This window comes from Podarcis muralis, chromosome 2, assembly GCF_964188315.1.
Source record: "Podarcis muralis chromosome 2, rPodMur119.hap1.1, whole genome shotgun sequence".
NCBI lineage: Eukaryota > Metazoa > Chordata > Lepidosauria > Squamata > Lacertidae > Podarcis > Podarcis muralis.
The window spans coordinates 110,489,362-110,512,834 of NC_135656.1; the positions used below are offsets into that span (position 1 = coordinate 110,489,362).

Sequence of the window (23,473 nt, forward strand, 5' to 3'; positions counted from 1 at the left end):
TAATATATACCAGACCTATATACTCCATTAAGTTCTGCAATGCACACAATGAGTCACATGTACTTTGTCCTAGAAGGAGATCTGTGACTAAGTTCCTTAAGGAGGAATGCAACTGAGTGGGGCTGTAATTGAATTTGGGAGGGGAGGTTTAACTTTTTCTGCCGAGGGCCTTCTGGCGGTTCCCTCACTGCGAGAAGCAAAGCTACAGGGAACCAGGCAGAGGGCCTTCTTGGTAGTGGCGCCCGCCCTGTGGAACGCCCTCCCATCAGATGTCAAAGAGAGAAACAACTACCTGACATTTAGAAGACATCTGAAGGCAGCCCTGTTTAGGAAAGTGTTTAATGTGTGACATTTTGATGCATTTTTAATCTTTGTTGGAAGCCACCCAGAGTGGCTGGGGAAACCCAGCCAGATGGGAGGGGTTCAAATAAATTTATTATTATTATTATTATTATTATTATTATTATTATTATTATTATCATCATCATCATCATCATCATCATCTTTACCCCCAGCCTGAAAACTGTTCCTTTGGACCTGTTTGCCCCATAGCAGAGTACCTTTTGGTCTTAACCCACAGGGCAAATAGCTGTGTGGGGAGTGACAGCGCTAGAATCCAGTCTAGAAAATTAGGACATGGAAAGGGTGGACTCCCTCCTTTCTATTGTCACAGTTACAACACAAGCTGCACTTCCCCTTTGAATGATCCCAGTTGGGTCTCAGGCCACCATGTCTAGTTTGGCTATGTTGTTTAAAGAAGAGAATTAAAATTCAGCACATCAAAAGCCCACAGAGTGGCATAGAGAGAACTTCCTAGCAATATGCAAATGCAAATAAATAAAAAATGCATTTTTCCAATGCCTCTTAGACATCATTCGCTTGAAAATAAAATCCTTAAACTCAGATGTTCGGCTCCAAACAAGCTTTATTGCATTAACAAAATAACATGGCGTGCCTTGACAGTCAGAGGGATGTTACTGCCAGTGTTGGAGAAGATGGGACTGTGGAGGTCCGTCATTCCCTCTTCAGTCTTGCTTTTCAGTTGCTGGCTTGGGTGGTTTCCCAGTTGCTGGTTTGGGTGGTTTTTCAGTCGCTGGTGTCAGTGGTTTTTCAGTCGCTGGCTTGGGTGGTTTTTCGATCGCCGGCTTGTGTGGTTTTTCGATCGCCGGCTTGTGTCGCTTCATCCGTTCTGAAAAAGAAACACACATGAAGACTATGGGAAAAACATAAAAGGCCAGAAGTTAGGAAGGGAACCTGGCCTACCGGGGCAAATCCTTAACCAAGTTCCTGGGCAGGAAGTTCCACTGAATTCAGACAGACTTACTTCTGAGTAAACGTGTTCAGGCTTGCGCTGCTCATTTCCAGAAAATCTCATTGGAGAAACCTTGATCCGTGTATCTACAGTGGTACCTTGGTTTTCAAACACCTTGGTTCCCAAATGCTGAAAACCCGGAAGTAAGTGTTCCTGTTTTCAAACGTTTTTCAGAAGCCGAACATCCGATGCAACTGCCGGCTATTGTTTCCGGGGCGCCTGCACCAATCAGAAGCTGCACCTTGCGTTTTCGAACATTTCAGAAGTCAAACGGACTTCCGGAACGGATTAAGTTTGGCGCTTTTGTTTTTGCTATTTATTTTGCGTTTTTGTTTCTGAAGCTTTTTCAGTTAATTTGTTTTTGTAACTGTGTGGAACCCAGTTCAGCTACTGATTGATTGATTGTGCGACTGCAGAAATGGATAGAAGCCCCACTCCCCAATCCAAACAATGACTATCAACAATGCAGGTAAAAAAAAAGATTAATTTTAATTTTTATCCATCAACAATACTGTCTTATTTATTTTATAGTACAGTACATTGCCAGCTCCCTCGGCCAGTAAAGCAAGATGAGCGCCGCAACCCCAGAGTCGGTCATGACTGGACCTAATGGTCAGGGGTCCCTTTACCTTTACCTTACATTGATTATTGCTTGCATTTTATGGATCAATGGTCTCATTAGATAGTAAAATTCATGTTAAATTGCTGTTTTGGGGGCTTGTTTTTAAAAGTGTGGGACGGATTAATCCGTTTTGCGTTACTTTCTATGGGAATACGTGCCTTGGTTTTGGAACGCTTTGGTTTTGGAACAGACTTCTGGAACGGATTAAGTTTGAGAACCAAGGTACCACTGTAGCCTGTTTGCCCTCAAGGGCAGTGGAAGATGGGAGCGGGAGACATCTTGTCGTCAGGCAGCAAAATGTGGAGAGACCATAGTGTAGCTCAGGGCTAGAGTATCTGCTTTGTATGAAGAAGGTCCTAGGTTCAGTCCCCAGCATCTGCAGGTAGCACTGGGAATGGTCCCTGCCTGATACCCTAGACAGCTACTGCCAGTCCGTGTGGGCAATACTGAGCTCCCTATATTTCTAATGGCATTGTCCCTTCTCCTGTGCCAGGGCCACCCAGTCACCAAGATCTTGATCTGAGCCTCTGCTTTGGGTGCCCTTATCTTATTGGTGTTTAATTTAAACCAGTGTTTCCCAACCTTTTTTGGGCAAAGGCACACTTGTTTCATGAAAAAAATCTCGAGGCACACCACCATTACAGCCCCGTGACGTCAGCGCGCAGCGTCACGCCGGGAGGGACGCACGAAAGTGTAAGTTTCAATTTTCCCCCCTCCCCCTTGCCTTCCTTCTGTGCCAACCGCCAAAAAGCCAAGAAAAAAGCCAAGACTTTAGGGCAGCAGGTCGACACGGAAGAAGCTCCTACCTAAGGACAGGTGCGACGGCCGTGTCCTCTTCTGCCACACTTGGCAGCCCTGCCTCACGGTCGTGACTCCCACCCTGATTTCTCCCTGCAGGTCGAGCGGCACAGGCAGCCCAATGTGTCCAGCCCAGACACAAGCCCCGCTTCCCCACTCTAGATCCTGAATGCGACCAAGTGCTCTGGACTCCCGAGCAGGGTGGGAAAGAGAACTCGCATCTGGTAGCCTCCGGGCTCCTCGCCTGCTCGAGGGATGGCATTGCAGGCAAGCTGCCGGCCGTCGCCATCGCCGCCCCCTCATGCGAGTGGACCTGCCCGGAGTGGTGGGCTGGGGGAGGCTCGCTCTCTGTGGGGATGTGGCCCGCACGCGCGGCCCCGCTTCCTCCTGCCCAGGGCTGAGCTCCTTACCCGCGATCTCAGTCTCACGTACGCGGATCCCACTTATTCTGAAGCTCGCGCCACTAGCCGGGGCTCTCACACCGTGCCAGGACGAGGCGGCGCGGCCCACTGACGTCATCGCGGCTCGCCGCCGCCCTCGACTTCCCTGTTCCCTCCCCTCCCTCGGGTCGCCGTGGTTACCGAGGACTGCAAGCTGCTCGGGCGAGCGTGGGGCATTAAGTGGGAGAAGGAAAATTAAAATTAAAACTCGCCTGAAGGCCGCCTCTCCGGATATCTTTCGAATTTTTTAATTTTTCCCGCGGCACACCAGGCAACGTCTCGCGGCACACTAGTGTGCCGCGGAACACCGGTTGGGAAACACTGATTTAAACGTCTTAGCTCAGAGTATCATGTTTGTCTCCATTATATTTAATTGGCAGGTATCTGCCCCACCCCTTCAATAAAAAAGTGTTTGGAAATAACTTATTGGAGCCCAGTGTGCTTGTAGGTAAAATGCCCACTGAAACAAGCTCTTTCCTTTTTTATTTATTTCTACGTTAATCCCCCCCCCATCCTCCCTGACTTCTGTACAGTGGTACCTCGGGTTAAGAACTTAATTTGTTCTGGAGGTCTGTTCTTAACCTGAAACTGTTGTTAACCTGAGGTACCACTTTAACTAATGGGGCCTCCCGCTGCCGCTGCGCAATTTCTGTTCTCATCCTGAGGTAAAGTTCTTAACCCGAGGTACTATTTCTGGGTTAGTGGAGTCTGTAACCTGAAGCGTCTGTAACCCGAGGTACCACTGTATAATTTTATTTATTTATCCAAAATGTTTCTATCCTGTCTCCCAGGACCAGGTCCTCGCGAGGCAGTTTCCAGAAATAGGTAAAAATAATACTGTATAATTTTTTAAAAAAGTAATTTAAAACTAAGCACCAGGTAAAATATGAGGTTTTTGAGAGAACGTTAAACAACAGAATCAGGGAAGTCTTAAGCATGGCAAATAAGCATTCAGAGAGGGTATTCTGTATGTTTTTAACAGAAGTGTTTCAGGATCAGACTCTGAATGTGCTGGAACCTTACCCAACCTGGTGCCCTTCAGCTGTTACATACTACAGCTTCCACCAGTCCCAGCTCTCACGGCCATGCTGGCTGCAGCTGATGGGTTTTGTAGTACAGAAAAGGATACCACCTTGGGGAAGGTGGGTGAATGATAAGACCCCCTGCATCAGCCCACTCCTCTTACCTTTGGCCTTGTTACAAATCCACTTTACTATCTTAAACATACATTTCAGTATGTTCCAAACAAAATTCAAGTTGCACATCTTGGCAGCTTGCTGGGTTCACCTTTACCTGCAGGTAGACATTGGGAAGAAATAAGTCACAGACTGGCTCCAAGACATAACCAGGGTAAATATCCTCCTTTCTGCATAGGATTTCCCACAGTTTTTACTGGCCTTGCTCTTTTTCATTTATAACAGTAGGCCAACATGCAGAAATTAAACCGACGAACGCTTCCTCTATCGCTTCGTCTCCATGTCAGAAAAAGGCTTCACTTGTTATCTTTCATAGTCTGCATCTGAAATAGAATTGCTTTTTCCTTTGGAGTTTTTAAAATTTTGTTTCTAAGATGTATTTACTGTTTTATCACTCATTGTTTGCTATTGGCCTCCATTGGGAGGAAGGACAGGATATAAATTTAGTACATTTAGGGTGGATTTACAGGTGAGCTCCCGTTGCTCGGTCCCTGCTCCTGCCAACCTAAAAGTTTGAAAGCACATCAAAGTGCAAGTAGATAAATAGGTACCGCTCCGGCGGGAAGGTAAATGGCATTTCCGTGCGCTGCTCTGGTTCGCCAGAAGCAGCTTAGTGATGCTGGCCACATGACCTGGAAGCTGTACGCCAGCTCCCTCGACCAATAAAGCGAGATGAGTGCCGCAACCCCAGAGTCGGTCACAACTGGACCTAATGGTCAGGGGTCCCTTTACCTTTACCTTTACACACAGGATAAAACCCTGCTATTAATAAGTCAGAAATTAAATCATTATGACAAAAGGGGGGGAAAGCGCTATGTAAAATCACAAATATTTTTTCTTTGCTCTCCAGCACCATCTGGTGTTGCATGTTTATAATGCAATCAAAGTTCTGTTTCCCCCCACTAATGTAGCTGAGTTCAGTAGCCTGTCGTTCTTGTTCACCTTACAGTCACCATCCCCTTTGCATGCTGTATTGACTTGCCATCCAGCACAGATGTCTACCTGATCAAAGTAACTTTTCTTCTAAGGTTTTTCTCCCCTAACTTCAGTGATAGTATAGTAAAATATCCACTAAAAATACAAGAACATTTTGTCCACAGAGACCATACAGGAGCGCTTGACAAAGGACAGACAAGCACATGGGGCTCCTGGTGTGCCAGGATTGTGCAAAGTTAAGGAAGGGACTTGTTGAAAGCAAATTCACACACCTGTTTGGGAAATACTCTGGAATTGCATGTCACTTAGATCAAAGTGCCCTGCCTTGCCCTGCTCCACCCAGCCGCTGATGCAGCTTTTAGTGGGTGAATGCAGGGACACCTGAGCACAGAGGTTGTTGCTTCACAAGCCATCCACTGTATCTCCTCCCAATTTAATGCACAAAAATAAATGCAAAATTATTCAGAAAAATCTATAAATATTTATTACAGAAGGACACACCCACACACAGACACTGTGTCCATGCTTGATTGCTTTCTCTCTCTCTCTCTCACGCGCATGCGTGCGCACACAAGACCACAAACAAATACCGTATTGGCCCAAATATAATCCGCACCCGAATATAAGCCGAACCTTTAAAATTCAAGGGAGAGAAAGAAAGAAGAAACCACAATACCTGAATATAAGCCGCTCCCTTAAAATTCCGCAGGCACTCACACCCGTTCCATTTTACTGTACCATATGTCTGTTCCAGCAGCGATATCGTAAAAGCCAGTTATTGTAAGGTGGCAAATTTAAGCCACACTTTAACTTTTCCTGGTTGGAATTGGGAGCGGGGTGGGTGGGGGGTGGGAGTGAGGCTTATATTCAGGTCAATACGGTCTTAAAGAAAACAAAAAGTTCCTCAAAGTAGGAAACAGACCCCCCCCCTTGCTTCTTTGGTTACTAGTACAAACAAAAAATTATGAGGAGGAAACAGCTCTGAACATCTTCATGGTGTTGGCCTTTCAAGGCTTTCCTCCATTATCTGATATAGTGGCTGAAGCCTTATTTACCTAGGGATCCATCAGCCACGCCATCCCCGGACCTTGGAGGGAACAAAAGTACCAGGAAAGCAAAATCTTCTTTGGAGAAAAAGAGTTTATTGAAATCTGTGTACAGAGACATTCTGTACACAGAGACAGCCAGCTGGATAGCTCCTGAAAATATACTGGCTGCAAAGAGATACGCACCTGCAAAGTTTCTTATACTTTTAGAAAGCTCTCTCCCTCCTCCCCCAAACGCCCTCCAGAAACTTCCCCAATCAGCTGGAAAGTTTTCAACTTATTTCTTTATATGGCATGTCTATATTGCTAGCCCTCTAAGCAGCCCCCCTCCCTATTTTCCCCTATACGTGTCTTTCTTCTAGCTAAGCGTCCTGCATCCCCTCCTCCCGTCTCCTTCGTATGTGTCTTTCTTATCTTGCATTCCTAAAATAGGAAAGCGAGGGGCCTCTTTTGCAGGTCTGTATCTTGCATTCCTAAAATAGGAAAGCGAGGGGCCTCTTTTGCAGGTCTGGTTATCTCTTGCTAGCTGCTAGCTGACCACATTTTGCAGAAATCAAATTAGCTCAGAAATTTACTTAGATCCAAGGTACAGAGAATATAGAAAATCCTTCTTAGGTACAAGGTACAAGGTATAGAGAGCATATAGAAAGCAACCCTTCCCTCTCCCTTCAGTGGCTACTAAATAGTCCTCAAATAAATAAATAAATAAATAAATAAATAAATAAATAAATAAATAAATAAATAAATAGTGAGAGCAGCAGTGTGGTCATCACTGGGTAAAAAGCCAGCAGTCTTTTTAATACTAAATAATCCTAATATTCAAATGGCAGTCACATGTTTTTTTCTGCAAAATCCTGCAGGAGCCCAGGGTGATCTCGCCAGAAGTTGGAAGCCACCGCAACCGCCTCTCCTTGCTTCTCTAGCGTTGGCCACACATGCAGAAACACCCCTTGGATTCTGCCGCCTGAGGCAGCTTCACCCGTCTGCCCTATGGACAGGCCGGCCCTGGCTATATTTCTGGGTTAGGGTTGGCTGAGTGGTGCCAGACAGCTGACTGGCCAGGAAACAGAAGGCTGACAAAAATGCCTCCACAAGCCTCTGCAAATTCATAGAAGTATAAAATGTGTGCTGGGCGGGCGGGAAGTGTGGCTTTGAGAGTTCTTTCTTTTTGCAGCATTAAAAACATTTCTCGATATTCTGATTGACAGAGATGTGCCCCGGAAGCCGTAATGGAAGAGTCTCCACTGTTTTCAACATCCGACTGTTGTTTTACAAAGGCAAATTACTTCAGTCCAGTTAAGCTGAGGCTCCACTAAGCACCCCAATTTCACAAGTCCGCATTGATGTTATTTATTAATCGAGGTTAAAGAGGAGCTAACAAGCATTGCATTGTATTCAATGTAGCACTAAGGTGAGACTTGCACAAGGATTTCTCTTTGCACAATGAAATGCTCTCCTCATATCCAGTCCCCGCAACCCTCTGGGGAAGATTTGGGGTAGGGGAGGGTCAAAATCTCATTGCACTAGTGATAATCCTAGTGCAAAAATAATAATAATTAAAAGTAGTTTAATGCTGCCCATGATAACTGAAAAAAATTAATACATTTAAAGATGACTTTCATATTTATTTTGTTGTAAAAAAAATAATCAGAATTACCCACATGGGATGAATAAAACTACAGTTCACCAGTTATAGTGGTTTTATTCATTGCATTACAGCAAAGGTAGTTTGCATTTCAAGGGACGCGGGTGGCGCTGTGGGTAAAAGCCTCAGCGCCTAGGGCTTGCCGATCGAAAGGTCGGCGGTTCGAATCCCCGCGGCGGGGTGCGCTCCCGCTGCTCGGTCCCAGCGCCTGCCAATCTAGCAGTTCGAAAGCACCCCCGGGTGCAAGTAGATAAATAGGGACCGCTTCCTAGCGGGAAGGTAAACGGCGTTTCCGTGTGCGGCTCTGGCTCGCCAGAGCAGCGATGTCACGCTGGCCATGTGACCCGGAAGTGTCTCCGGACAGCGCTGGCCCCCGGCCTATAGAGTGAGATGGGCGCACAACCCTAGAGTCTGTCAAGACTGGCCCGTACGGGCAGGGGTACCTTTACCTTTTACCTTTAGTTTGCATTTCAGCCACCAGAATGGAAGTGCTAGAGGCCAGAAATGGATCACTCTGGCAAGCGAGCCAATCCAACCTCCCTAAGTGGAAGGCAAAATCACCTGTGTTCCTAGACCAGCTGATTTGGGAAGAACCTTTTCCTCCACGCTGTTTCTCGTTCCAAATAAATTTCATTTGTCTCCCTATCCTCTTTAACTACCGTATTTTTTGCTCTATAAGACGTACCAGACCATAAGACGCACCTAGTTTTTGGAGGAGGAAAACAGGGGGGGGGGGGAAATACTCTGAATCTCAGAAGCCAGAACAGCAAGAGGGATCGCTGTGCAGTGAAAGCAGCAATCCCTCTTGCTGTTCTGGCTTCTGGGATAGCTGCGCGGCCTGCATTCGCTCCATAAGATGCACACACATTTCCCCTTACTTTTTAGGAGGGAAAAAGTGAGTCTTATAGAGCAAAAAATACGGTAATTAAAGCCCAGTTTTATGTTGCTTGCTTGGTTAGCTATTTATTTACAGTGGTACCTCGGGTTAAGAACTTAATTTGTCCTGGAGGTCTGTTCTTAACCTGAAACTGTTCTTAACCTGAAGACCACTTTAGCTAATGGGGCTTCCTGCTGCTGCCGCGCTGCCGCCGCATGATTTCTGTTCTCATCCTGAAGCAAAGTTCTTAACCTGAAACACTATTTCTGGGTTAGCGGAGTCTGTTACCTGAAGCTTCTGTAACCTGAAGCATCTGTAACCCAAGGTACCACTGTACTGCTTAATTCCTAAACAGGCTTCTAAGCGGCTTGGAAAGTATAAAAGACAGTTACACAAAGATTAAACCATGAGCACCCATAATTAGACATTAAAACAACCCCATCTGTCTAGCAGTCCGTTTTCCTCCTGCTCGAGGAACAGGGTAGGCTTCCACCATCCTGCACCACCAATCGGTGCAGCCCTGTAATAATTTCCCCCCATTTCCCTTTCTCTCTCCAGGCAATCATCATCCTATTGGACCTGCTGGATTCCTAATGCTTCCGGAGCAAATCACGTTCACCTCTGAAGTCTTCTTCCCCTCTTTTCAACCGGCGAACAAAGAAGTTCTAACTTACAAGGTGGCGATGTTTATTCTGTCTTGGGTGCCTTCTCCTGGTGATGTTCCAGTCGTCTAAGAATCTCAGGTGCCTTTATGTACGCAGCTTCTCCTTTCCTTCCCAGAACTGGTAGGTGGCTGCTAATTCAGTTTGGGGTGGAGTGATTTTGATTGATCTTTTGCAATAATCCACAGGGAGGTTTGTGCCGGTTCAACTGGTCTCCATCTACTGTCACCTGCTCCTGACTTGTGTGGGTTGTCTAATTCAACCATCGGTACTTAACACACCTCAGAATGTATTCCAGCCCTCGGTGCTCCATGAATCTAATGTGCAATTGAAAATTGTTCAGAGATTAAAGCAGGAAATGCGGGAGATCAGTGCACAGCAGTTCTTAAAAAGGCTTCTCTATCCTGGGTGAGTCACTAATTGGACAGATTTGGGAAGATTAGCCACACATTAATATGAAGTTCACACTCGGCTTGGTCCAATAAATCAAATGCATTCCTGGGCAGCAAACAGACTGTGTCACAATTGCGATGCTTCAAGAGAACCCAAAGCAATTACTGCCCAAGTCTCTGGAGATAGTTACCTAAAGAAAACCCAAAAGGTACCAAAGCTAAGTCCATCAGCCTTGGACAGACCACACCTGGAATACTGTGTCCAGTTATGGGCACCGCAGTTTGAAAAGCATGTTGACAAGCTGGGAGGTGTGCCGAGGAGAGCAACTGGGATGATTATGGGTCTGGAAGCTGAGCCTTATGAGGAACGGTTGAAGGAGCTGGGCATGTTTAGCCTGGAAAGGAGGAGACTGAGAGGAGATAGGATAGCCATCTTCAGATATTTGAAGGGCTGTGACATGGAGGGTGGAGCAAGTTCGTTTTCACCTGCTCTGGAGGGTAGGACTCGGACCAATGGCTTCAAGTTGCAGGAAAGGAGATTCCAACTAGAGATATGGAAAAGCTGTCTGGCAGTAAGAGCCGTTTGATAGTGGAACGGACTCCCTCGGGAGGTTGTGGACTCTCCTCCCCTGGAGGGTTTTAAGCAGAGTTTGGATGTCCATCTGTCATGGATGCTTTAGCTGAGATTCCTGCATTGCAGGGGGTTGAACTAGATCAGGGGTAGGCAAACTAAGGCCCGGGGGCCGGATCTGGCCCAATCACCTTCTCAATCTAGCCCGTGGAAGGTCCGGGAATCAGCGTATTTTTACATGAGTAGAATGTGTCCTTTTATTTAAAATCCATCTCTGGGTTATTTGTGGGGCAGAGGAAATCTTTCATTTTTTTCTCTCCAAAATATAGTCCGGCCCACCACATGGTCTGAGGGACGGTGGCCTGGCCCACGGCTGAAAAAGGTTGCATTTTAAATTGTATTTTAAGCCATATTTTAAATTGGTCCCCCCCCCTCCTATTATGTTTTTATTGTAATTTTACTGGTGTTAGCTGCCCTGAGCCCGGCTTTGGCTGGGGAGGGCAGGGTATAAATAAAAAATTATCATCATCATCATCTTTTAATCTCCACAACAACCCTGTGGAGTAGGCCGGGCTGAGAGGCAGGGCTGGGCCCAAGGTCTTAAGGCGGCTTCCTAGGCTCCCGTGTGCCAGTGTAAGGTGCTGTCCCATCACCCATGTTGGATTGAGATTCAATGTCCAGGTGGCTGTTGCCGCTGGAATGGGAAGGGCCGCCATCTTGCCCTTTATCTCAGGCAACAGAATGTCTCCTCCCACACTGAGTCATTGAGATCTCAAGGCTCAATCTGAGCCTCTCCTTAATCCTTTCACTGCTTGCTTTAAGCAGCTTAGCTTCTCAATATCATATTTGGCTCCTTTCTTCGACGAGCTGGAACATGCTCAGAGGTGGGCGGCCAAGATGCCTTGGAGCCAAGCCTTATGAGGAACGGTTGAAGGAGTTGGGTGTGGTTAGCCTGCTAAAGAGGAGACTGTGAGGAGATAGGGTAGCCGCCGTCAGATATCTGAAGGGCTGTGTCACATGTTTTCTTCTGCTCTGGAGGGTAGGATTCGAACCCATGGCTTCAAGTTATAAGAAAGGAGATTCCGACTAAACATGAGGAAGAACCCTCTGAAAGTTAGAGATGTTGCACAGTGAAGCTGTCTCCCTCGGGAGGTTGTGGGCTCTCCTTCCTTGGAGGTTTCTAAGCAGAGGTTGGATGGTCTTCTGTCATGGACGCTTCAGCTGAGATTCCTGCATTGCAGGGGGTTGGACTAGATGACCCTCAGGTTCCCTTCCAACTCTATGATTCTCTGATTATAAACCCTTCTTCCAAAAAGTTCAAATGCGGATTGATGGCCTGTGGCATGAGCGGATTGATGGTCAGTGGTTTGAATCCCTGCGACGGGGTGAGCTCCCATTGCTCGGTCCCTGCTCCTGCCAACCTAGCAGTTCGAAAACACGAAGTGCAAGTAGATAAATAGGTACCACTCCGGCGGGAAGGTAAATGGCGTTTCCGTGCGCTGCTCTGGTTCACCAGAAGCGGCTTAGTCATGCTGTACGCCAGCTCCCTCGGCCAGTAAAGCGAGATGAGCGCCACAACCCCAGAGTCAGCCACGACTGGACCTAATGGTCAGGGGTCCCTTTACCTTTACCTTTACCATTGTGTGTACTCTGCTTTCCAAGTCAGTGGAGGAAGTGTACTGGATGCAGAATAAACGAGAATGTGTGTACACAGCCCCCATGGCCCAATGTTGTGTTGCTGCCTGAGCTCCAAAGAGGAGGATTGTTACATTGCTAGACTGAGAGCGCTGAGCCTCCTAAATACTACGTGTGGGACGTTTGTACGGGAAGAACATGGTTTGATTATCAGAGAATGAATAGCACACTCTGGTGCTAATGAGCTTCACCGGAGCCTCGCGATGCAGATAATAGGACTGTAAACAAGCGGGAAGAATGCCTACAGAATACCTGGAAGACGCTCGGAAGCTGGAACTGAGTCAGCAGGATGTCCTGGCTGAGAAATGGCAATTTTGGAATGCATATATGTGGCATGGTTTTCAAGGAGGGTAGAAAAAGAGGGGGAGAAGAAGAGAGAGGAGGGGGGAGAGGGAGGGCGAGGGCGGGGCATGATTCTACAAAGGACTGTTTAGGTATCCCAGACAAGATCTGGCTATACAGTGGTACCTCGGGTTACATACGCTTCAGGTTACATACTCCGCTAACCCAGAAATAGCGCTTCAGGTTAAGAACTTTGCTTCAGGTTGAGAGCAGAAATCGTGCTCCGGCGGCGCAGCAGCAGCAGTGGCAGGCCCCATTAGCTAAAGTGGTGCTTCAGGTTAAGAACAGTTTCAGGTTAAGAACAGACCTCCAGAACGAATTAAGTACTTAACCCGAGGTACCACTGTATAACTGCCCCCCGCCAATGTTCTCTAGGACTCTGTGGGGCTGCCAGTGGCGTTGTGACCCTGCCAGGGTTGTTTGATAGACTGGCTGTAGGAACTGGTGTCTTCCCCTTTGGAGTTGCAAAATGAAGAATGTTGTGACGTCCTGCCTTTTGGAGGAAACCAGTAAGACAGAGGATCCAAATACAGCAGCTTAAATGAACCAATAGTAGCTGTACCCTCTGTTTGTTCGGGTTGAACAACCCTAACAGTGGTTTGTGGTCCGTTTCAATGGAGAAATGGCGACCGTACACATAATCATGGAACTTTTTGATTCCTGCCACAATTGCAAGCGCCTCTTTGTCAATTTGAGCATAGTTGCGCTCCGTGGGCGACAACGTACGGGAATAGAAAGAGATGGGCTTTTCCGACCCATCCGGTTCCCTATGACTCAGCACCGCCCCCAGGCCGTATTGAGAGGCATCACATGCCAGGACCAGCGGCTTCGACTCATCATAATGAGCAAGGACGCTCCTGCTGCTCAGCATTCCTCGCAAGGAGTCAAAAGCCTTCTGCTGCCCCTGCCCCCATCGCCACACATTCTTTTTCTGCAACAGTCTATGTAATGGTTCAGCTACCGAAGCTTTCTGGGGTAAGAACGAATGATAAAAGTTAACAAGTCCCAGGAATGACTGCAACTCCGTCTTGTTCTGTGGTCGTGGTGCCTCGCTGATGGCCTTAATCTTGGCATCTGTGGGGTGGATGCCTGATGCATCAATTTTAAACCCCAAGAAATCCACAGTTGGCACCCCAAAACTGGATTTTTCCTTTTTCAGCTGCAACCCCACCTCCTTGAACTTGAGCAACACTGCACGGACACGCGCAACCAGTTCCTGTGGGTCTTTTCCAGCAATCAAAACGTCATCAAAAATTGGCAAGACCCCCGGCAGACCTCTTAACAGGCGTTCCATGAGCCCTTGAAAAATCCCTGGGGCCACACAAACTCCAAATTGTAATCTGTTAACTCTGAACGCCCCTTTATGTGTGACAATAGTCTGTGCTTCCGCTGATTGTGGGGTTACTGGCAGCTGTTGGTAAGCTTGTGCCAGGTCAATTTTGGCGAACACCTTGCCCCCAGCCAGTTTAGCCAACAGATGTGATACGACTGGAATGGGGTATGAGTTTCCCCTGAGTGCCTTATTGATAGTACATTCGTAATCTGCACAGATCCTGACTTCCCCATTTGCTTTAAGGGGCGTGACAATTGGAGTCTCCCACTTAGCAGAGTCCACGGGTGAGAGAACTCCCTGCTTGACCAATTTATCCAGCTCTGCTTCGATCTTGGGTTGTAGTGCAAATGGCACTCACCTTGGTTTGAGTCGGATTGGGGCCACCCCAGGGTCCAATTCGAAGTCAACTGGGGGCCCTTTATAACAACCCAGTTTTCCATTAAAGAGACCAGCAAATTCTTTGCATAATGCCTCGCTCATCTCAGGGCAGGTTTGGATTGAATTAAGCCCTGATATACTCAGTCCCAGGGCGGGGAACCAGTCAGTGCCCAGGAGACTGGGGCGACTGCCCTTCGCAATCACCAGTTTGAGTACCGCCTGTTTGTCCCGGAACTGTACTCTCACGGCACACATTCCCATGACGTGGATGCGGCCCGCTGAGTATGACTGCAAAGTTGCCGGGAAGGGCTCCAGAGGGGGCAACTTACCCCTGGGGAAGAATGTCCTCGCGGTCTGGTCCGATACGATAGTGAATCCAGATCCGGAGTCCACCTCCATGTCGCACAGCTGACCCTCAATCTTCACCTTGACGTGTGCCTTGCCTTGCGCTGGGAACTGCACGACCCTCCCATTACGTAGTGGCAGTCCTTTAGAACATGGTTTGCTGTGGGCGGTCTGCGATGCTCCAGTCTAGGTGCTCCTGTCGCTCCCGCCGCCAGCCTTAGTTTCTCCGCTATCCCGGACGGCTTTTGAAGGCAGGCGGGGGGGAGCAAAGACTTTCGCCCCCTGCCTGCCTTCCCGGGAGAGCGGAGAAACGCAGCGTGTTTCTCCGCTGTCCTGGACGGCTTTTGAAGGCAGGCGGGGGGGGGGGGAGCGTAGACTTTCGCCGCCCGCCTTCAGAAGAGGTCCTGGACCTCTTCTGAAGGCCGGTGGGGGGGCGAAAGTCTTTGTCCCCCCCTGCCTGCCTTCCCGGGGGCTTTTAAATCGCCCCGGGACAGCGGAGAAGTCCCCCGCTGTCCCAGGGCTTTTTAAAATGCTGGCGGGCGGCAGCGGAGGCCTCGCTCCCGCCTGCCAGCATTTTAAGATCGCCCCGGACAGCGGAGAAGTCCCCCGCTGTCCCGGGGTTTTTTAAAATGCTGGGGGTGGGAAGAAAAGCCCTTGGTCCCCCCCCAGCCTTCAGAAGAGGTCGGGGGACAGACTGTCCCCGGACCTGGTCTGAAGTCGGTTTCCATAGGAACGCATTAATTGATTTTCAATGCATTCCTATGGGAAACCGTGCTTCGCAAGACGAAAAACTCGCAAGAAGAAAAAACTTGCGGAACGAATTAATTTCGTCTTGCGAGGCACCACTGTATATATATATATATATATATATATATTTGAGATTTTGCAAAAAATAAATAAAAAGCTCAACAACTTTGGGCCAAACTAAAAAAAAATCTCAACAGCTTTTGTGTCTGGATTTCCCCTTTTTGAAATATGGTAACCCTATCCACAAATGTTTACGTAAGATTCTTATAAAGGTAAAGGGACCCCTGACCATTAGGTCCAGTCGTGGCCGACTCTGGGGTTGCAGTGCTCATCTCGCTTTATTGGTACAACTTCCGGGTCATGTGGCCAGCATGACTAAGCCGCTTCTGGCGAACCAGAGCAGCACGCGGAAACGCCGTTTACCTTCCCGCCGGAGCAGTACCTACTTATCTACTTGCACTTTGAGGTGCTTTCGAACTGCTAGGTTGGCAGGAGCAGGGACCGAGCAATGGGAGCTCACCCCGTCACGGGGATTCGAACAGCCGACCTTCTGATCAGCAAGTCCTAGGCTCTGTGGTTTAACCCACAGCGCCACCTGCGTTCCCAATATTCTTATATATGTATATAAATTTTATTTTTGCATTTTCTACTTTACATAAACAAATGAATTAAATATATAATCCCTTTTGACTTCCCTCCCCCCCATTGTGGATCTTAATGTAATGCTTTCCCCCTCTGCATCTCCATCATAACTCTATTTTTATAAACCCCTTGTCAAGCCATAGTTCAGTTTTTTTACTACAAGTTTTCTGTCAATTCTACCAGTGTATGTAATTGTTTACAATAGCTTTTCAAATAAATCATAAATGTTCTCCATTCTTTATTAGAGACCTCCTCTTCTTGGTTTCTAATTCTTCCTGTTAAGTTTTGCCATCTCGGATAGAACATTTTTTATGTACGCTACAACAGCAGCAAGAATACTCATTGCAAAGTATTGGAAAACACAAGATCTACCCACCTTGGAAGAATGGCAGATGAAGGTGATAGACTATATGGGACTGGCAGAGATGACGAGCAGAATCCGAAACCAGGGAAGAGAAACAGCGGAAGAAGATTGGAAAAAATTTAAGGATTATTTAAAGAAATATTGTAAAATTAATGAATGTTAAAATGACACTGGATTAGAGATATCATGGGAATTGGGGTTGCTTGTGTGTAACCTCCACCTGCTCCAAACTGTGTGAGGCGGTTGCGTTTTCCCCGGCTGAGCAGCCCCCCTTGGGCACGACTGCTTCAGTCGCTGGCAGAATCCGTCAGTGGGCGTTTCCTAAACTTCTTCCAACATAAAAATTCCTTAACGGACAGCCTCCTTCTTGCCTCTCTGCGCGGAAGCCTTCTGCGCAGAGTGGGCGTCCCCACCGGTGGTCCTCCACTCTCCTCACTGACCTCACTAGAAGAGTCTCTTAGCCTCCCCTCCGAAGTGCTCTCAATCCCTTCTTTCTTCCTTGTGTCACCTTGCCTTTCTTCCCCAGCAGAAGCCCTCTCTACCCCTGTACTGGTTCCCTCTCCGGCATCATTGGGGAGCCTAGCCTCTCCACTCTGCTCCGATGTCAGTTTCCTGACAAGAGAATATGTGGTTATTAGCGGTAATGGATAAGTTAAAAGGAAAAAATAAGATTAAAATGAAGTTAAAAGTAAGGGAAGGATTTGCTGAAAATTTAATTAGAAATTGGAATACAGAAAGGGGAGGTATGAGGAGGTCGGGGAAGTAAGTTATAAGAAAATAAGGGTTGAAATTATACCTGTTTTTTATATTTTTTTGTTTGTCATGTATATTGTATTGTATTGTTTTGTTTTGTTTTTGTTGTTATAAAAAACTTTTGAAACTTTAATAAAAAATTTATATTAAAAAAAAAAAGTTTTGCCATCTCAGCATTGTTCATCAATTTTGTCTGCCACTTTGGTCAGAGTTGTACCATCTTTCTATTTCTCGGTTAACAGAGTCCACGCAGCCGTGGTGGCGTACATAAATAGTTACGTCTGGTCTTTTGGGATCCCTGGTCCTATAATACCTAAAAGAATAGCTTCTGGTTTCTTAGGAATAGTTATTTTCTACATTTTTATCAGTTCATTATACAGTGGTACCTGTAGTTAAGAACTTAATTCGTTCCAGAGGTCCGTTCTTAACCTGAAACTGTTCTTAACCTGAAGCACCACTTTAGCTAATGGGGCTTCCCGCTGCCGCCGCATGATTTCTGTTCTCATCCTGAAGCAAAGTTCTTAACCCAAGGTACAATTTCTGGGTTAGCGGAGTCTGTAACCTGAAGCGTCTGTAACCTGAAGCGTCTGTAACCCGAGGTACCACTGTAGATCGTTTCCCAGAGGTCTTTTATCATCTTACATGACCACCACATATGATAGAAAGTACCCTCTCTTTCTTTACATTACAGTGTTGATATAAGGTTCAATGTCCAATCTGGTTGCCTTCTTTGTGTGGAATCAGAGGGAAGCTCTCCTGTTGCTTGATCGCTGGATCCAGCCAATGGCCCATCTAGTCTCACAGTGGCCAACCAGCTGCCTGTGGGGACCTACAAGTGGTCTTTGAGCACAAGAGCAATCTCTCCTTCTGGGGGTTGCAGTAACTGGTATTCAGAAGCATTGCTGCTCCCCAAATGGTGGGGGGCAGGCCATGAAGTCAGAACCTTTGATGAGGAGTGGAAACTACCGTACTTCTAAGCTTTGAAAAGGAACATCGGAAGATCTGGTTGCAGATTTCCTGCATTGCTCGTAGACTTATGCAAATTAGAAGAAGAAGGAGGAGGAGGAGAAGAAGAAGAAGAAAAGAAGGAGGAGGAGGAGAAGGAGAGAAGGAGAAGAAGAAGAAGGAGAAGAAGAAGGAGGAGGAGGAGGAGGAGAAGGAGGAGGAGGAGAAGGAGGAGAAGGAGGAGAAGGAGGAGGAGGAGAAGAAGAAGAAGGAGGAGGAGGAGAAGAAGAAGGAGGAGGAGGAGGAGGAGGAGGAGGAGGAGGAGAAGGAGAAGGAGAAGGAGGAGGAGGAGGAGAAGAAGAAGAAGAAGAAGAAGAAGAAGAAGAAGAAGAAGAAGAAGAAGAAGAAGAAGAAGAAGAAGAAGAAGAAGAAGTCCGGCTTCAGCTGGGGAGGGTGGGATATAAATAAAATTTTATTATTATTATTTTATTATGGGAGGATGTGCAATTATTTTAATTTTTTTTAATTTAAAAAAGTCCTGGAGGTTGTATCCAACTAAGTTAAACTCAGAGGAGGCCCATTAACATTAATGAACATAAATTAGTCATGTCTAAAGGGAGGCTCACCTGCAGCCTTAGAGATATACCTTTAGGCACCAGGCAAAAACATTCCTCTTCTCCCAGGCCTTTGGCTAATTAAACAATCTACGGCCTTCAAAACTGTGGAGGGGGTATTATTTTGTTGGCTATTATGTATGTAGCTTTGTGTTTTTCTGTTGCAAACCATAATGTGATCCTCCGGTGAAGGGCAGTATAGAAACTGAATAAATAACAAATACAGTGGTACCTCGGGTTACAGACGCTTCAGGTTACAGACTCTGCTAACCCAGAAATAGTACCTCAGGTTAAGAACTTTACCTCAGGGTGAGAACAGAAATCACGCAGCGGCAGCGGGAGGCCCCATTAGCTAAAGTGGTACCTCAGGTTAAGAACAGTTTCAGGTTAAGAACAGACCTCCGGAACGAATTAAGTTCTTAACCTGAGGTACCAGTGTAATAAAAATAGCCACGCAGGATACAACTTGTGCTTCCCGACTTGTGGCCGTCTGCTTTTAAAGAAAGGACAGGGGCAGTGAACACAAACTGTACTTTCCCTGTACCCAAACCACGTCATTGTGTCTCTTAAAACCCACCCGTGACTTTCCAAGACAATTCTCCCAAATGGGCCCTTCCTTCGGAATGTCCCATTGTGATTCCCTCGGAAATGAAACCGCCAGACACAAAGGTTCAGATCCAAAACTAGCTTTATTCTGCTTTGGAATTTGGGGCTAACATAATATCACAGAGCCCCTTGACAGTCGGGGGGAGACCCATCCATGCTCTGCCAGCGTTGGAGGAGAAGAGGAGGCCGAGTCCATCATGGAAGGGAGTCAGCAGACGTTCTGCCCCGCCTCACTTTGTCTTCTCAGCAACCTTGGGGAGCTTGGGAGCCTCAGCAAGACGCTCGGGCAGTTCTGGGGGGAAAAACCCACACACATGTGAACCGGGGAGAAGCACAAAAGGCCAGAGGCCCAGAAAGCAAGCAGGTTCCTTGGGCGGCCAACCTGGTGCACTGTCAATGTTTTGGATTACAGCTTCCATCGGCCTCTGCCAGCTTCTTGGCAAAGTGATGGGAGTATATAGAGTCTGCCTTGCCCTTCCTTCCTCCCTACCTGCTTCTAGCTAGCCTGCTCCCCTCAGGTGCAGTGAAGGATGCTGTCCTATTGTCAATATTGAAGTAAGGCTCAGCTGCTAGCTTCCTCAGGATCCCAGGAGAGACTCTCATCCAGGAGAACCAGGGTATTCTGCGTCAATGTCCTTGCCCTAGGTAGTCTCAAGTCTGGGATTTCTGTGCCTTCCCACCATAGCACCAGGGGGCTATGTAAACCTAGCTTGCAGGTGCTCCCTCCATGGCGTTATCCAACAGAGCTTGAGGGGAACCACCTAAGGATAGCCTCTGCCCGAGAGGCACGTACTCAAAACCTCCTCCATCTCTGCAGAGGAGCTTATTTAGATGACTTGCTTGCCCTGCCCAGCACATCCCCTGGGTCTTGACTGGACATCTCCCTCCCTCTCTGTGAGGCTCCCTGCCTCACCACCCTGAGGGATAACAACTCAGCTCCTTCCTTCCTCTCAGGCAGGTGAATGCCTTGCCCCTTCTCCCACTGGTGGAGCCTCTAAGGGGTGTTCAGCTGCGGTCTCCTCAGGAGTCAATGCTTGGTTGGATTCTGGTGGCACAGATCAGGACCTACTCAAAGGGACAGGTGCCCGCAATGGACCAGAAGATTCCTAGCGCCTGGTGGTGTGTTTGTAGGCAGAGAGGTGCTTTTCAGCTCTTTCCGAGCTCTTTTGGTGTTCCACAAGTCTCAACTGAGAAAACTTTCCTTTGTTTATCGTACAGCGTACGTTTCGCCCCGTCTTCTAGAGAGCATTCTTTTATTTACAACATTTCTATCCCATGTTTTGCAGCGCTACATCCTCGCAAGGCAGCTCCCAGGAACAGTGGAGAATAATACAATAAAAGTGGAAACGAAACACTCAACCCTATGAGGCCAGCATAGGACAAGAGAGGTTAATTGGGGAAGGCTAAGCAAGACAAATAAGCCTTAAATGAGGCTCATTTAAAAGCAACCAGAGATGTTCTGTATGTTTTTGTTAGAAGTACATTCTGTGTCCGTACAGCAGCTTTCTCTGATCTGTTGGGCCCTTCATATGTTTCGGACTACAACACCCATCATCCCCAGTTCTCAAGGATGATGGGATTTGTAGTCCAAGACATCTGGAAGAAACCAGGCCGGGGAAAGCTGGTGTACGGTGATGCTGTTTTCATCAAACCACCGGTCTTACCTTTGAACCCGAAAATCAAATGCTTCAAGGGCCTTAGGAAACTCTTCACTGTATTCACAAAACAGTCCCAGAGAGAACCCTGACCCGAACACGAACTAAAGCAGCAATTACACATCTTGGCAGCTTCCTGGATTCACCTGCTTTGGAGAAATGGGGGTGAAATGTATCACTGCAGCCTTAAGACAGACAAGGTGCAAAAAGGCCTGTGCCGTTCTCCCTCCTCCCTAGAATCCCCTGCTATTGTTAACTAGCCTTGTATCTTTGTGTTTAACGGAAGGCCTGCATGCTGAAATGAAGCCATCACTTCACCTGTGTGCTGGGAAAAGCTTCACTCGGTTTCTTTCTGCCTGTGGGCTGCTGTTTAACGTACAGGGGCTGAGCTGTTAAAAAGTCAACCAGGCTGTTTTTCACTTTACCTCTTTCCTAACACCCATGCGCTGGTGTATTGATTTGATAGAGAGCAAGGGAGAAAAGCTGACCCTGCTAAACTTTGCTCCGCTTCAGAAGATTTTGCCCTCTAACTTTTGATAGGGAAATGCCTCTTAAAAGTGATCTTCAGTCCAAGTACACCGTTTACATGGGGACCATTTAAGGCGGACAGCTCATCCTATGTCTTTGCTCAGAATTAAGCCCGGCAGGGTTTAGTAGGGCTTACTCCCAAGGGAGCTGACTGCAGCCTAAATCAGGGGTCAGCAAGCTTTTTCAGCTGTGGGCCAGTCCATCGTCCCTCAGACCTTGTGGGGGGCCTGACTATATTTTGAAAAAAAATATATGAACGAATTCCTATGCCCCACAAATAACACAGAGATGCATTTTAAATAAAAGCACACATTCTACCCATGTAAAAACACCAGGCAGGCCCCACAAATAACCCAGAGATGCATTTTAAATAAAAACACACACTCTACTCATGTAAAAACATGCTGATTCCCGGACCATCCACAGGCAGGATTGAGAAGGCGGTTGGGCCGTATCCGGCCCCCGGGCCTTAGGTTGCCTACTCCTGGCCTTAATCAACCCAAATACAATGTTAAATGTTGATTTGAGCGGTTCAAGGAAAAATGGTGACCTGTTCTTTGCAAAATAAATAATAAACCAATCCCATGGTCCTGAATTCGCAGAGGAAAAAGCCTGTGGATATAAAGGTACGCATTTTTCTTCTCTGCACACAGAAGAGCATGAGAAATCAATCAATCTTCATCACTTCCCCTGCTTCTCTGTCGTTACGGCTTGAGTGCACAAGTTGCTGCGGCCGAGGTATGCAAACTTAAATTTCCCAGAGCAATGCATCATACGTGAATTCAGATATGCAGGAAACCCTGGCATCTACAAAAAACTCTCCCAGCAAGATATCAGTTTCAAGCCTTTAATGAACTTCTGCATTTATCAAATAGAGCAGGGAGCAGGGTTGGGGGAAGAGAGAGAGAACTTGTCTGTCTGTGGCTGTCATGATACCATGGTTTTTTTTTTAAAAAAAGGAAAAATCCGAGAATAAAAACATGGGACTGTACCGCAGATTGTGTATTATAATAACATTAGTACAGTAATGTTATCATAATACACAATCTGTGGTATAGTTTAAAATAAAGTGATAAAATGAAACAGCCGGAAAGAGATACATGTGGCTATCGCAGAGGCTTTGTGACACAGTCCACTGGAGACCAGAAGACCTTAATGTTCAGTTCAGAAACCAGATGTATTCTTTCCCATTATTCTGGTTGGGTTTTTTTATTCATTAAACTATTTCTAAACCGCCCACTCACATAAAATGTCAAGACAGAATACAACAACGTATGCAGGTGCAATAAAACATAAGATACCATTTTTTAAAAAAATATGATCGTAAGAAATGGCTGGCTCTTTAGGGGAAAATTTAAACAACTGAATAGGCCTGTCAAGAGATGTATGAAAGTTAGCAGCAAGGACTCCTGGCCTGCCAAATCTCAGCCAGAAGAGGATTTCCACAGCGTGTGAGTGGAGAAACTAAATGCCTGACTTCTAGCTGAAGTCAGTCGGGCTTCTGAAACATGGGAACCAACCAACTAGTCGTAGAATTATAGAGCAGGAAAGGTTCGGAGGGGTCATCTAGTCCAACCCCTTGCAATGCAGGAATCTTTTGCCCAACATGGGGCTCCAACCCACATCCCTGAGATTAAGAGTCGTTCTACTAGTGAATAAAGAGGTTCCTACTTACAAGGCAGTGATGCTTCTACTGTCCTGGATGTCTTCTCCTGGAGATGTTCTGTTCTTCTGGGAAATTCAGGTGGCTTTATGTACCCAAGGTCTCAGGTCTTCCGGTCCTGAATTGGCCAGTCACGTGCCCACCAGCGAGGTTAGTCACAAGTTCTTCACATAGCCTTGGAAGTTTTCCCTGCCCTGTACGCTGCTCTATAAACCTTTAAGTGTTTAATTGAGAGTAGCTGAGAGACAAATGCAGGAAACATTCTAGTTCGGTAAAAGGGCTTCTCTGTCCTGAATATGTCACCCACTAGCCAGATTTGGGGAGATAAGACACACATGGATATTAAGCACAAGCTCACGTTGGCCC

General features: G+C 46.9%; 2 long non-coding RNA genes across 2 annotated transcripts; both read right to left on the minus strand.

Annotated features, from left to right (window-relative positions):
- Positions 1–711: 711 nt before the first annotated feature.
- LOC114591998 (uncharacterized) lies at positions 712–9,644 on the minus strand. Its single transcript, XR_003705415.2, has 3 exons — positions 9,547–9,644; positions 4,359–4,465; positions 712–1,189 (listed from the first exon to the last, which is right to left on the minus strand). It is a non-coding gene; the product is annotated as an uncharacterized LOC114591998 (long non-coding RNA).
- A 9,702-nt stretch (positions 9,645–19,346) lies between these two features.
- LOC114591999 (uncharacterized) lies at positions 19,347–21,489 on the minus strand. The gene is made up of 3 exons (XR_003705416.2): positions 21,235–21,489; positions 20,926–21,062; positions 19,347–19,553 (listed from the first exon to the last, which is right to left on the minus strand). It is a non-coding gene; the product is annotated as an uncharacterized LOC114591999 (long non-coding RNA).
- Between the last annotated feature and the right edge of the window lie 1,984 nt (positions 21,490–23,473).